This window comes from Aricia agestis, chromosome 7 (genome assembly GCF_905147365.1).
Source record: "Aricia agestis chromosome 7, ilAriAges1.1, whole genome shotgun sequence".
NCBI classification, from domain to species: Eukaryota; Metazoa; Arthropoda; class Insecta; order Lepidoptera; family Lycaenidae; genus Aricia; species Aricia agestis.
Window position 1 is genome coordinate 8,386,516 of NC_056412.1, and position 13,675 is coordinate 8,400,190.

The following is a 13,675-nucleotide window of genomic DNA, read 5'->3' on the forward strand; positions in this document are numbered from 1 at the left end:
TATTTATGTGTAATCAGTCGGTTAAGGTTTTTTATATTATGTAGACGTGTTATCATCATTCAGTCAAGGTGTGACGATGCGAGCCCTCACAAAACTCAGCTTTTAGCTAGTTTATAATATTTTAACCAACTTTTTCGCTCTACAGACCTTATTTGAGCATCTAATTCTAAAGCCTTAATATTAGTATCAAGTCTTTTATGTAATTAGTTTTATACTATAGAACCATGGCCTTATTATATTATTACGTATTAATTATTTCCCGTCATGCATAAAAGAGGCATTAAGTGTACAATATGAATCACACAATGGCACGCGAGCTCCATTTTTAATGAAATGGCATATGAAGTTACGGACGACTCATATTTTTTAATGAGTTTTTACAATATCATTTAATCTTATAATTATATTTTGTTAAGTACTTGATACAATCTACGTAGTTCGTTTTCTGACTTTTACTGCTGAAATTTTCTTTATCGGCTACGGCTACTAATTACTATATAAAATTTACCTACTATTTAACGGGAGAAGAACGATCTTGCTATTTGCCTTATATTTAGGAAAGAGCACATTACTGAGTTAAACACCTATGTTCTCTGTTTATGATCTGCGAGCGATGCTCAGTCACCCAGATTCAGAACAGTATTAAGAGTCCGTATATGAAATTTTGCCGAAATTTTGAAGATAACGACAGAAATAATCTATATAGATAAAATTCTATCCAATTCGAGAAAAAAGAAAAAAAAACAAATTGTGCCAAAAAACACGATTCAAAACAACCTAAATCTCACATTATATTACTCGCCGCAAGGCTAATGTGAGATTTAGGTTGTTTTGAATCGTGTTTTTTTGGCACAATTTGCTTTTCTTTTTTTTTCTTTTTTCTCGAATTGGATAGAATTTTATCTATAGATTATTTCTGTCGTTTTCTTCTTATGAATTACAACTCCAAGTTGCCGAAATTAACAGCAATTCTTTGCCCATTTTCTTTAAAATTTTGCCGAGTTACATATTTTTTTACTCAACTATTTCATATTAAAGTGGTAAAAAGTAATTCCAACATTGTATAGACGACTTTCTCAAAAGTACATTGTATTTTTTTCATACCGTCGTCGTCAATACAATCCATAAACAGGTGATATTCTAAACCTTTTACAGCAAAAATCACAAAACTGTCGCGGGTTTGAGTTGGATTATTTAAAAATACTTAAAAAAAAAAAACAAAAATCTAGCTCCAACATTAGATTATAATTGAAATGATCTTACATGTTGCGCATTAAAACTTATAGAAATACTGTATTTTAACTGTTAAATCACGTCTGTTAATCAGCGAAATCGGCAAAATTTCGTATACGTCCGTATACGAAATTTTGCCGATTTCTGAAGGTCTTGTTTGTAGTTCTGATAGCACGTTTAAATATTATGTACGTGGGTGGCAAGTACCTATCCTACATGATGTCGACTTGTTAACCGTGAACCAGGACCAGCCTCGTTCCACATTTAAAACATAGTTTACCTAATATTATATCCAAAGTAGACCGGATATAGAGGATAAATAATTGCAATGTGCAATATTACGCTTCAATTTTATTGAACAGTTTAACGCTTCTGTACTGAAGATCGTTTATTCATTAATCAAGATTAGCACATTTACGTTAACAATTAAAAAAAATAAGCAATCACAAGAAGCCAGCGGAAACATAAACATCGCTGGTATGACCGTTTGAGTGAGGCGCGGAGGATCGCGTGATCGGAGAGGCGCGAATTTCACAGCGCGCCGCTTGATTGTCAAAATCGCACTGACTGGCCAGCGGACCCCGCGCGGGCGCCGGAGCGGTCCGCGGCGTTCGAGGCGCGGGAGGGGAGGTGTTATAGGGATGGATCCTGGTGATGCAATAGGGATGTACCCGATTTTTAAAACCCCGCGTTATATCCTCCCCCTCTAGCCTAACTAGGCGCCTCGCCGTTGGGCTAGTTATCTAAGTATCTACGTGGCCTTCCACGTTTACGTTTCTCCCGGACGGGAGGTTCTACCTGGCCTGAGAAGGGCGTGAGATGCGAAACGTGATATTTACCCACGTCCCCCCCGGTCTGAACGTTCTTCAACATATAAGTTGTTGGGCTGGCAATACTACCGATTTGATATGGGCCGTCACGGCGTGGTATGAACTTTGCGGATTGTCCGCGCCCTGCATCGTTTGGTCCCTGAGTCTTCAGAAGGACAAGATCCCCTACCTGATAGTCTGGAGGCGTCCTGCGCTTCTTGTCAGCATTATCCTTCTGGACGGCCTGAGCCCTCTCGTGAGTGTCTCTGGCGTCATCCAGGGTCGCGGCCATTTTCTTTAAGTAGGGAGTGATACCTGGGACGAAGTTATCCACCTTCAAGATAGCCCTCATGTCCGTGGCGGAGTCATAAGGAGCTCGCAGCTCTCTTCCAAATGTTAATTGCGCCGGCGAGTACCCTGTACTGCTGCTAACGGCGGAATTCATCGCGAACCTTACCGCAGCGAGGTGTAAATCCCAGGTGTCATGATCCTGGCCCACAAGAATAGCAAGTTGAGCCTTGAGGTCCCTGTTCTTGCGCTCGATCGGGTTGGCCTCCGGATGGTAGAATGGCGTGAGCGACTGGCTGATCCCTAAAACATGACATACCTGCTGCATGACTTCGCTCACAAATTGCACGCCGTTGTCACTGATGAGGCGGCGTGGCACACCATACCTGAGGAAAACCTCGTTGGCTAACGTCTGCGCACACTCGACGCTGGTGGCATTCTCGAGTGGAAACAATTCCACCCAGCGCGAGCAGACGTCCTCCACGATCAGGATCCACCTGTTTCTCCGTGGGGTCTCAACCAATGGACCGAATAGGTCCACCGAGACAACTTCGAATCTTCTCGATACGGCAGGGGTTTGCAGCAGCCCCGCTGGTTTCCGATTGTCGGCCTTATACCTCTGGCAAGGCACACATTCTTTAATATAATTAGTCACGAACGTGCGCATGCCAGGCCAATAGTAGCGAGACCGAATGCGGCTCAAGGTGCGTTCCACTCCGAAGTGACCTGCTGTAGGTGCATCATGGAGGTCAGCCATCACTTGCCTGCGTTCGTGCTCGGGCACAACCAAACATGCGTCTTCTCCGTCGTCGGACTCCAAACTGTACCTATAAAGGATTCCGTCGGAAAGTGTATATCCGCGGTCGGACCATGGTCTCCCCCTAGAGGGTTCGTCGGACTCCAAGTCCTCAATAATCTTGCGAACCTCTGGGTCCATCAGTTGATTGTCACGGACGTCACCACTGCTCCGTTTCGGCAGATCAACAACGGTGAGACATATGTCGCATACCGGGTCCTGCGAACAAACGGGCCGCGAAAGCGTGTCTGCGACCACATTTGAACGTCCGGGTGTGTATTCAATACTTAGGTCGAACTCTTGCAGAGTTAGGGCCCACCTGGCCAGTCGGCCGCTAGGTGACCTCTGACTCATCAGCCACCGCAAGGGCTGATGATCCGTTCTAACAATAACCTTCGCGGTTTCCACATAACCGCGGAACTTACACAAAGCCCACACGACAGCGAGAGCCTCCCGCTCAGTCGTCGAGTAATTCCTCTCGGCACTGGTGAGAAGTCGGCTTGCGTACTCGATCGGCCTCTCATCGGAGCCCTCCCCCTGCATGAGAACGGCCCCGAGGCAATATCCACTACTGTCAGTGCAGAGAATGAATGGCCTTGCCTCATCTGCCTGACGCAATATGGGAGCGGATACGAGGAGAGATTTAATGCGCTCGAACGCCTCCTGTTGCTCGGCGTCCCATCGCCAAACGTTCGTCTTCTTCAGGAGGTTAGTGAGGGGTCGTGCAATCTCTGCGTAATTCGGTATAAAACGTCGGAACCAACTCGACGTTTGCAGAAAACACTTGAGGTGTTTCACATTTGTGGGCACTAGCATGTTATCTACCGCCGCGGTTTTGTCCGGATCCACCTGGATTCCGCCTGGTGCGATAACATGGCCCAGGAACTTGACCGACTCTCGGGCGAAATGACTCTTGTCTCTATTGACTCGTAGCTTAAATAAGGCCAGCCGGTCGAAGACGGCCTTCAAGTCCGCCAGGTGCCTCTCGAAGGGACCTGGTGACAGGAGGACCAGGTCATCCAAGTAGGACAGCAGTTCTACTCCCTTCAGGTTTGAACGGAACCTGTCCATCAACCTTTGAAAAGTGGCCCCGGAATTCCGTAGGCCCATCGGCATCCGCTTGAATCTGAAGGTTCCGAGCGGCGTTGTGAACGCCGACTTGTCCTGATCCTCAGGGCAAAGGCTGACCTGATGGTACCCTGACCTCAGGTCAAGGGTTGTCATGTATTCACTGGATTTGGCCGCGTGCAGGATGTCCTCAATGCGCGGGAGTGGATAACGGTCTGGCTCGGTTACCGCGTTGAGCCTCCGGTAATCCACACACATCCTCAAGCTTCCATCTTTCTTGGCCACGAGGACGACATTCGAGGCCCAAGGAGACTCGCATTCCTCGATTACGTCGTCACGTAGCAACTTGTCTAGTTCCCTCTGCAACGCCTCCTTCCGTTTCTGGGACATCCTGTACGGCGGGTTAGCAATGGGCTCCTGGTCTGGACTCACCTTTATACGGTGGGTGGCGAACTCCGTGGCAGGACCGTGGCGCGCAAATTGGGCCGTTCTGTCACTGATGAATTCGTTGAGAGTGCGCCTTTCCTCCACTGACAACTTCGTTCCTTCATCTTCGCGCAACGAGAGCTGCGCGGTGTCGGCGCGCAACAGCTCCGTGTCAGCTGGGCTAAGGGAGTAGGTATACACAAAGTCATACAAAAGTTCGGGATCATCCGCAAACATCCACTTACCTCGAGCAACATCCAGTACCATACCGGCCCGGGATAAGAACTCGACACCCAATAGTGTTCTAGTCTCGTCCCCGGGCAGTACCAGGAACTCACTCGTTACCTCATGACCTTCAATCGTGACTGTGACCTCAGCTGACAACAAGTCCCGCAACATCTGAGACCCGTCAGCCAAACGTACAGCGCGGCGGGATTCGATAAATTGTACTCCCGCGTCGACTAAAATTAGGTGCAACATAGGACTCGCGATGCAATGTGTAGCACCCGTGTCGACTATTGCCACACCGTTACGACCCATAACACCAATATTCACCATAGGGTGCGATGAACTTTCGCACGCGACTGTACTACCTAAGTGTACATGTGTGTCACTACCTTTATCGGAACAATAACAAAAATCGCAACTCGACGTAACATCCCTATTCGAGTCGGTATAATTAAATGTCGCACTATTGAGCCCCGTCCCCTCTTTTTTCGCCGGCATCGAAGTCGACGTTCCCGGGTTACAAACATCACATTTCGCCCTCACGACACCAGTCTTACCGCAACCATAACATCGGACAACTTTAGGTGAACTATAACTGGGGTCGTTACCCTTATTACCTATTTGGGAAGTTTTCTCGCGATTACGGCACTCATCACTAATATGACCGAAAGCTCTACAATACCTGCAACGCGGCCTGTTTTTATTACGCGTAGCGACAGTACTCGTGCAAGGCGAATTGGATCGCGCGGGGTGCTGGCCAGTAGAAGTAGGTATAGTTTGCGACTTACGTGTTCTAATAATATCGGGACTTACTTGATATTCCTTCATGTTATCCTCCGCGATCCTCGTGTTACACAGTAACTCATCTAAACTACTTACAGACTCGCGGGGCACTCTTTTCTTAAGTCTATTACATAACAAACCGTAACACATATCTACTTGCATAACTTCGTCTACTTTATAGGGCAACTTAGCGAATAGAGCGCGCACTTTACACAACATAACTTCGGCGCGTTCGTTATCTTGTTGTTCGGACGCGAAAATCTGTCTAAATATTTTGTATGCCGGTTGAGCGACGCCGTAGATTGCGCGGAGTCGTGCGAGCGCGTCGTGCCACGTCGCGACCGACGACTTGACGCCTCTCCACCATATCGCTGCGTCGCCTTCCAGGAGCATTGGTAATCCACGGAGAGCATGCTCGTCGCTGACGGCTGCGCAGTCCTTGAATATCTCGACGGCGTCGAGGAATGCCTCCAATACTTCGCCGTCGTGGGATGACCCGTCGAATCTGGCGGTGCACTTCGTGAAGTTTCCGCCGGGCGCACATGCTGATGACGTCGACGCCACCGGGGTAGAAGCCCTGAAGTCTCCGGCGGATGTCATCAGTGAGCTGATAAGGGTTCTGTTCGCTTCAGCTTGAGCGCGTGTGATGCTATCTACCAGCGTAGATAGAAATTGCTCGGGGAGTTGGAATGCTGGTGCCTGCGGTTGTCTCGTGCCTTCCGCAGGTTGCTCAGCGCGGCCGAACTCGCCGGTAGTGTCTTCGTCGCCGGTCTCGGTTGGCGTGCCGTCGCCATCTTGTTGACGATGCCGGAGCGCGTCCTGCCGTGTTCTCGTCATCGTACGCGAACCAAACGCGAACGGATAATCACGTAGGAGGTCCGTGCTTCTGCCACACAAGCGGGTTAGGTATTTACCTACACGATTTTACGTAATTATGTACGTAAAAATGTCCGAGCCGCGGGATTCGAGCCACTAGTATGGGCGCCAGTTTAACGCTTCTGTACTGAAGATCGTTTATTCATTAATCAAGATTAGCACATTTACGTTAACAATTAAAAAAAATAAGCAATCACAAGAAGCCAGCGGAAACATAAACATCGCTGGTATGACCGTTTGAGTGAGGCGCGGAGGATCGCGTGATCGGAGAGGCGCGAATTTCACAGCGCGCCGCTTGATTGTCAAAATCGCACTGACTGGCCAGCGGACCCCGCGCGGGCGCCGGAGCGGTCCGCGGCGTTCGAGGCGCGGGAGGGGAGGTGTTATAGGGATGGATCCTGGTGATGCAATAGGGATGTACCCGATTTTTAAAACCCCGCGTTATAACAGTTTATTTGACAATTATATTGAAGGCGCGCGGTATAGACGGTCAATAATAATAAGTAATACGTTTTATTGAACGATAAAATTACTCGTCTAGGGGCCCGCTAACTGATATGGTACCAAATTTACTCGTGCGTAAAAATGTAGGCCCCAAAACGTTGCATTCTGAAGTTAAATATAATAGTAAGTAGTAACAGTAGTAGTACGTGTTTTGACCGTGGGATTTCACACGAATTCGTCGTTTTTTTTATGAAATAAGGGGGCAAACGAGCAAACGGGTCACCTGGTGGAAAGCCACTTCCGTCGCCCGTGGACACTCGCAGTATCGGAAGAGCTGCAGGTGCGTTGCCGGCCTTTTAGGAGGGAATAGGGTAATAGGGGAGGGTAGGGAAGGGAATAGGGGAGGGTGGGGAAGGAAATAGGAGTGGGTAGGGAAGGGAAAGTCACTCGCTCGGCGAAACAGCGCAAGCGCTGTTTCACGCAGGTTTTCTGTGAGCCCGTGGTATTTATCCGGTCGAGCCGGCCCATTCGTGCCGAAGCATGGCTCTCCTACGTCAAACAAAAACTGGTAACGTGGTATCAAAAGTTTCGACGTAAATTATTTGTAACATCTGCTTTCATTTTAAAATTATTATACTAAATCCTAGGATTGATTCTAATATATAAAATTCTCGTGTCACAATGTTAGGCCGCGTACTCCACCGAAACGGCTTTACTGATTTTAACCAAATTTTATATGCATATTCAGTGGGTCTGAGAATCGGCTACTGGGTACTTATTATAATTGATAAGTGCATTTGTTGAATAAATAATAGTAAATTATTACAACTCGAGACTGACGGCGGCCATTGTTTGTGCGACGGGATAGCGATGGACGTTGCCATGGTGACATACTTATTTAGTCACTTCAATAAAATAATATGGGCGAAATACTTTACATGGCAAAGAAACGTTTGCCGGGACAGTTAGTATTGTATAACTTGTCTATCTGGAGTACAAAAATATTATTTCAGTTCAATTTGAAGTATCAATGATTTTCAGCGCGCGATCGTTTGTCTTCACTCTTCGGTTTGACTCGCCCATTTGTTTACGTCGTCGTCTAGTGAAGCTGATTAGTAGGGATTTTCTCAGAAAACGTTGTTCCAAATCAAATTTCTTTTTGCGAGCATTTAACTGTCTTAGGCTTCTTACAGATTAACGGCACGTGTCGGCGGCACGCATCGGCGGAAATCGACGGCACATGCGGCAGTCGACGGCAGTCAACAGCAGCCGTTGACAGTTTATGACGCTTGCAGGGGACCTTCCACCACCTTTCCTAAATGTATCATGTTTCCACAACTGCAAGCGTAATAAACTGTCGACGGCTGCCGTCGACTGCCGTTGACTGCCACCAACACATGCCGTCGACTGCCGCCGATGCGTGCTGCCGACACGTGCCGTTCGTCTGTAAGCGTTCTAACCGCGTAACCTGAAAAACAAGAGTAGAAAGGCAACGACGAATTCACATGCTCAGGAAGACAGCGACAAACTAGCTCAAGAATTAGGTCACAAAAAAATAGGAATATGCAAGAACGGGTTTACGCACGAGTATGTTTGCACCTAAAACAAAATAATAAATATCTTCTTTTCTCATCCGCGGTTTGAAAATTATCACTATTTTGAAAACTTGAAACTGACGGAATAATTTATATAGAAAAGTTATATAAATAAAAATATTATTAATAGTAGACAATATTCCATTATAAATTTTAAGACAAAGAAGGGTATCCAATTATGCTATTGTTAATGTAAAGTAAACTCCATTACATAAGTCTGGTCAACTTCGCTCCAACTTTAATCGTTTGCGGCAAAAGTATTTGTTCAGTCTAAAAATAATAAATTATTGTTTCTTGGAAACTGAATACTATTTTTCAATTTAAGTAAATGGTTTGTTTAATTCAAAGAGTTCGCATGATATTCCATTTATGAAATTGTAAATTCTCATTATCAAAGTTAACCAAGCCAAAGAATTTATTATTTATGCAAAACCTTGAAAGTAGAAGACAGCAGTGCCAATTTGTTTCCTCCGTATTTAATTCTAAACGTATTTTGTACTAGAAACATTTCGTAATTATTAACCTTAGCTGTAACCTTTAGTATTGGTTTCCGACGCGCGGTATACGGAACTACCTTCAGTTTTCATGTATAATATACTTGATTTTGCTCACAACTTTCGTAAGGGAACCGTCCAATTTTATATGTCTTTTTCTAGGAATTAAAGTACCTCAACTAAAATGTTCTGCAAAATCCCGTTACAGCAAAAATAATAGACATATTTTCACATTGAGGACACGAGTATATTAAAATAATATTGTTACGTGCTAGGGTTCGAAGAATTTGGAGAAATAGACCTGCTGACTCTTATGAAGACTTTAATCACTAGGTCCAATACAAATCACTAGGTCTTTGGACCGCTTTGTGCACTAAGAACTATCACTATTCTAGGTCGTAGCCAAGTCGTAAGTATCACTCTTGATCATTTGTTTTCGTCGCCTTGAAGATCGCACGTACTGGACTGATCACTGGCCCGCCTTCATGTGGCTATTTATATGGACCGAGGCGAGACCTAGACTGTACCAGAACATTCCTTTCTAGAATTTTCCCTATTCACGTAAACAAGTGTGGAATATTTCTGGAAGCCTAACGCCATCTAGTATCGAGTAGGGGTTTTATGTTGTTTTGATTCCCCGGGTGGTTTTACTAGTTGACGCTAGATGGCTCTACGTTTCCGTATCCGTGGCAATATGTAATAATGTTAAATTGTCAAATTTAATGAGTCGGTAATCTAAAGTTCGGGGTCTCAAACATTGGATAGTGTTTGAGGGTGGACTGCAGAAGATTTAGATTACAAGGCGGGGGTCGAAATGGACGCTAATTATTATATTATTGTATCAGATTTACACGAAAGCTGTTTTATTTTCTACTAGCTGTCCCGGCAAGGTTGTGTTGCCATAAAATGTTTTTCCCTGTTTTCATGCAAAAAGCATCTTGAAGTTTTTTCTGATTTTTTTTTCTACAGACCTCACGAAGCCCGAGACCTTTCCAACGAATGCAAAACCGTAGAAATTGGTTAGTGCGTTCTGGAGTTATAGCGTCAGGAAGGAAAACCCGACTTATTTTTATATATTAGATAATTGGCTGGATTTATCTCTAGTGCCGACATTGCTTAAGACCAAAATGTAAAGTTATTTTTTTATATAACTGGCTGTTTTATTTAGGTGTCTAACCACTAATAAGCTGTTAAGGGCGCGGTACTATTAATTTATATTCCATATAATACCAAACCAAACGTTGAAAAAAAAAAAGTAATCCAACAACTGTATAACAACTGTATATATGTAGTAATCCAGATGGTTTAAATTTTATTTTTAAAATAAAATTTAAACCATTTAAGATATTATTTCAAAAATTTTAGTATTGGGTTGAAGTACAATGAAAACATTTTTGAATGGAACTCGACTTCGCTCATATTATGGCCAACGCAGTGACGATTTAATGCGTGTGTTTGTAAAATGTATTCGGCGAAGTACGAGTATAAAGGAACTTTTCGTTCAAATTCCTTTGAACATTACAACTGAGATGATGTTGTTAGTAGTGTAAAATACGTTATAAATGTACATTCATAACGTATTTTACACGTTTTATTGTATTATTTTTATTTTACAATATCAAAAACTAGCGGTACTACGGAACCCTATACTGTGCGTGGCCCTACATGCACTTGGCCGGTTTTTTCGCATTTAACTGGCTTTTCAGTTTTCACATTACTTATATTTTATTAGATTTCCCAAGTACAACTCTTATTTACCAGATAAATTGAGCTGTAGATAGAGTAAGCTGTAGAGATAATAATTAAAGTGTCCTGTGCGCAATATTTTTTTTATTACAAAAAAAGCAAAATAAGGTTTTGGTTTCGGCTGAAAAATTGGAGGAAGGAAACTTAATAAAAAATCATATTTTGTTTAATCAAAATTGAGATCAACAAAACAATGCTGTATATATTTTATATTTGACTCGTCGTTTAACTAATTCATAAGAATGGCCAAAAATAAATTTGAGCCTTTAATACATGAGCATTCAATGTTGCCGAAATCTGACGTCGCGTCGTTACATTTTTATTATCAACTTTATTTGTGACGTTAAAGTACGTTAAAAGCTCGAATGAATTTAAAGCTTGGTTTATATTTTAACGAGCTGTAAAATGAATTATCATGAACATATTTTGTTAATGAAAATTCATTTGACATGCGATGCGATATTTTTTTTAAATAAATTTGTAACACAAGATTAGAAATGTATGTGGTTACTTTTTTAATAAGAATCATAATATATTCCGCCTCTAGGTCAAGAGTAAAATCTTAAAACTTTTTCTATACGGAACCGTTTTTCTTTGACTACGTGAGTCAACGATTCCACTGCCTATGTACACGCTTCCGTGTATCCCGTGCATACAGGTCAGTTAACAAGAGCTGGCACGATCAACACATTTAAACATTGCGCTTGTGTAGTGTCTGTGAATAAGCGCGTGGCGTGACGTCATACTGCATACGCATCATAAAAAGTCTGTCCGTCTCTCTCGCGCGCGTTCTATCTTATGAGCGTGAAGGGGACAGTTATTGTTTTTCTTATACTACTGTTTATAAATACAGCGTGATGTTACAAGTCGGTAACGTGTGATCGGCGTGCGGCTAGGGTTCGGAACCGTACGATAGTTATCGTACACATACGATAATTTTGTGCGTACGTACGATGTACGATAGCATATTATTATCGTATGCAGATTATACGATAATTTTTATCATGATGCAAACATATTATACTTTTAAACATACTGTATAGTGAAATTGCATAAGTGTGAGCACTGTTTACGAGCCAGCATTAGTTAACAGATCTATAGCATGCGTGCACGCGTAGCGTGGCCAGCGTTGAGCTACGTGTGCACCATATTCGAGCAAACCACGTGAGTCAATTCGTGCGTAGCGTGTCCGTGGGTTGCAGTGGAAACAGTCACATAATATATTTTCTTACAAAGCGAAGACGACAAAAATAAATAATACCAATTTTTATCAAATTCAAAGTAAATTTAAAAAATAATTAGTAACAACAATGTCATAAAGGAAGTCTTGATAGACTCAATATGCTAAAAAAAGTAAATATAATGAAGTATTTAAATTAATTAACTTATGATTGACTCGGCAGTGTATGATACTTCGAGTCTCCTATGTCGGTATTAATAGGTCGAGCAAATCGGTAATGCAAGTAACTAAGTGGATTAAGTGAGCTACGGGCTCGGAGCTGATCTATATTTTAGTATCATTAATGCGATTTTCCATCGGCTTCTCACATTTTCCCGTTACAAAGTCGATTGTAAAATTATTAAATATCCAACCTAAAGCTTTTGCGTGCTTAAGATTTTTATTACGCATTAAAACTTTTTCTTTCTGCATTCACGTTCTAAAGCGTCGAATTAATCTCCATATTTTTGTCTACGGCGATAAAAGTTACAATGTAAGAGATATAAACGAGATGGCGGAAAACCATAACACGCCGGGAGTGCCAAAATCGGATCAAAGGTGGGAAAATTTTATCAAACATAGAGAAACCCATAAAAAGTCGACGAACGATCGAGGCTTAATCTTATTTGTGCATTATCAAGCTTTATGCCATTTTTATGAGCGTTCCTCGAGCACTTTTGTACTTTCAATCAACGTAAACAAGAACGCGCAGTCGGCGTCTCGGTGCGGCGTCTCGGAACTAACTCATTTCAAGGTGATTTTTCAGATTAAAGATAATATACGATCTGACATTATTGATGGAAAAACCGCTTAAAGAGAGAGAGAGAGAAGCTTGTCACTAATTGAATATAATGTTAAAGTTACCTATTTAGTATTATAAAATTGAACTAAAAATTGCTGTTTTTTTGCATTAATAAAGGCTTTAGGGCCGGAAAAATTATTATAAATAAAAAAAAAATAACATTTTATGTGTAGCCAGCTGCCAGATACATTAGCCAGGTGATGAAGTAGATAAGTTACAAGGTTTGTTCAAATTATAAGGGAAAAATGTTAGTTATCGTGTTCTTTAACTTACGTCGTCATTAATGCCAAAGTGTGTCTGCCTGCATGTGTCCTAATAAAATATAAAATCTCAAACTCAACATTTTTATTCAGATTTTTTTTTCAAATGTTCTCTGAACGTCGGGACTATAATAGGTGCCTACCACCGGTGCGGGAACTAACCCGGCGAGAAGAACCGGCGTAAGAAACTCGCACGGGGCCATCTTTTACTACGAGTAAAAAGATGGAAAATTACAAAAAAAAATATATCAAATCAGTGTCATTATGTAAATAAGACGTGTACAATACATATTATACAGAAACGGCTCTGCAGGGGGCGACTTTATTACCATGGTGACTGGTGTACTATCATTCATGAAATCAGTAACTTTATAGTATGCTTTGGTACACAAACATTCTTTAATTACGTTTTTAAAATATAATATAACTGAGATACTTTTCGCCCAAGTACGTAAAGGACTAGTTTTTGTTGCGTGAAAAAAGTTGCGGGTGACATCGACGTAGTTTAATTTACATGTTACAGTAATATTTTATTAGTGCCTTTGACATTAAGCTAAAAATCCACCCATAAAAAGTCGGAAATGCTGCATTCTGTACCTACGTTAGCA

The 13,675-nt window shown here is 42.6% G+C and overlaps 1 protein-coding gene across 4 annotated transcripts in view; it reads left to right on the top strand.

The window, feature by feature from the left end:
• The first annotated feature begins 12,692 nt into the window (after positions 1 to 12,692).
• Positions 12,693 to 13,675, top strand: part of LOC121728533 (eye-specific diacylglycerol kinase) — a 119,024-nt gene continuing 118,041 nt past the window's right edge. For 3 of the 4 annotated variants that reach the window (XR_006035829.1, XM_042116682.1, XM_042116683.1), the window contains exon 1: positions 12,693 to 12,759. The gene's annotated coding sequence lies outside the window, so the exon portion shown is untranslated. The remainder of the gene's footprint in view (positions 12,760 to 13,675) is intronic. The other variant, XM_042116684.1, reaches the window with a different exon arrangement.